This window comes from Ochotona princeps, chromosome 12, assembly GCF_030435755.1.
Source record: "Ochotona princeps isolate mOchPri1 chromosome 12, mOchPri1.hap1, whole genome shotgun sequence".
Classification (NCBI taxonomy): Eukaryota; Metazoa; Chordata; class Mammalia; order Lagomorpha; family Ochotonidae; genus Ochotona; species Ochotona princeps.
In genome coordinates this window covers 33,882,217-33,884,712 of record NC_080843.1, presented here as the reverse complement: position 1 = coordinate 33,884,712, position 2,496 = coordinate 33,882,217, and positions in this window count along the sequence as shown.

Genomic DNA, 2,496 nt, shown 5'->3' with positions numbered 1-2,496 from the left:
TATAAAGCATTAAAGCACAAAAATACAAAATAATTTGACTTGAATCTTAAGATATTCATTATCTAAATTATATCAATAATACTTGACTATATCCATTTAATAATTTAGTGTATGTCAATCCTATATACACCTGACAAACCTTTGTGATGGATTCAAAACTGAACTTCAATTACATACTATTTCCAAATTACTCTCTGATATCCTTCATCAGAATTGAGCATTTATTACATTTTTTTTACATTATATGGCATAAACATTCTCTATAGGTTTTTTGAATATTGATAAACATATAAACTAATATTTTCTTCTCTAAAGGTTTATCAAACTAGTATTACCCTGGAATGCTTCTTTGTTCTCATTTTTGACATCTTCCGACACAAACTGTCATGTGGAAATGATGCTGCTACTGTATATTCTTTTTGTGTATTTTGTCAAAGTGTCAATCTATTATGATTTTTTTCTGTTATGTTAATTTTTGGAAGATTTTATAGTATTTATTGGTAAGGCAGAGTTACTGCCGTTGAGGAAGTGAGACAGATCTTCTCCCAGCTGGTACATACTCCAGTTGGCTGCAAGGGCCCAGGGCAGGCCACGTCAAGCACCAAGCACTTTTCAAATTTCTCATGAGCAAGCACAGGCCTAAGCACTTGGACCATTTTGTTCAACTTTTCCTACGTGGATCAGTAGGGTACTACTAGATTGCAATGGAGCCATTGAAACTTGAATATCCATGTGGAATGCTGGTATTTCAGGCAATGATCTAACCCATTACAGCATTACTGTTTTATTAATTCAGAATTTTGCTTTGGAAGTTAATTCAAAATGTTGCAAGCACCAATATACCAAATCTAACAGTAAGCAATATACTGTTCACTAGTATACCTTTTCAAAATGTCAGCTTTCATAAAGAACAGATTTCTTAACATTTATGTGCAAGTCCTTTTGTTTTTGAGACAATTTTCATTAATGTACATGTATATGCATACATATATACACATGGTATAGTGTTGTGTATAGACAGGTAAGATTTATATGGATCTATAAAAAACTCCACTGTTTCATTGCTTGTAATGTTGTTCTGATGTTTTATTAGGGTAGGGTAGAGTAGGGTAGGGTAGGGAGGCAATGCAACTTCATCTTTCAAAGCCAAGGTATCATTCAAATCTCACTCAGTTCCCTAGGCTGTAGTTAAAGCTGATGAGAGATTACAAGATTTTCCATATGGGAAAAATTTCTGGTGCAGGGTGTGTGGCAAGTTTTTCCATTCTGATGGGAAAATGGCAACTCCAAGCTGGCAGCTGCTTATGCCCTGTGGCCAGGCACTGCAGCATGACTGCCTTCTTTCCTTGCTGTCCCTGGGAGTCTCCACTCTTTTCTGTCATTTTGTCACTTATCCCTTGAAAATTTCTGGCAGTTGGTGCCCTGGAAACATGGTCCTGCATGTGTTTTTGATATATTTTCTTTAGCTGATGTCAGCATAGTTTGTATTTCATCTTCTTGGACTGTCCAAAATTTATTGAGATTTAATCGTTTCCAAGAATAAGATCTCTATTGATGAAAACACTTTAAATACCTGAGCAGCCTACACACGTTTTCCATATTTGGTGAAATAATCATGGCATGTCAATGTAACCTAGTGGCTAAAGTCTTCACATTGCTGCGCAGGAGTCGTTTATGGTGAACAGTTTGTATCTCGGCAGCTCCACTTCCCATCCAGCTCCGTGCTTGTGGCCTGGGGAAGCTGCAGAAGATATCCCAAAGCCGTGGGACCCTGCACTTGTGTAGGAGATCCAAAAGAGGCTCCTTGCTTTGGATTGGCTCAGCTCTGGCCATTTGGGCTGCTTGGGGAGTGAGCCAGCCAACAAAAAGATCTTTCTCTCTCTATCTCTGCCTTTCCAATATAAATAAATTGCTCTTTTTCTTTTTAAAGAAATAATCAACGACTCTTTTCTATTTATTTTGTCGATAATGTTGCTGTATCAGGGGTTTGTTTTTGTCATTATTTTATCAGTTCCTCAAAAGGTCTTATTCATTTTATCTTCTTGAGTGCGCATTTAAACAGTTGTCAGTTTAAAGCAGTATAATTTTACTTCAATTATATTAGATACTTCTTATTAGGTGCATACACAGTGTAATTATTTATTATCTTTGATAGTTTAAAAATTATTAAGTATTCTGGGCCCGGCGGCGTGGCCTAGCCAAGTGGCTAAAGTCCTCGCCTTGAACGCCCCGGGATCCCATAGGGGCGCCGGTTCTAATCCCGGCAGCTCCACTTCCCATCCAGCTCCCTGCTTGTGGCCTGGGAAAGCAGTTGAGGACGGCCCAAACCTTTGGGACCCTGCACCCGCGTGGGAGACCCGGAAGAGGTTCCTGGTTCCCGGCTTCGGATCGGCGTGTATAGGCCCGTTGCTGCTCACTTGGGGAGTGAATCATCGGACGGAAGATCTTCCTCTCTGTCTCTCCTCCTCTGTGTATATCTGGCTGTAATAAAAATGA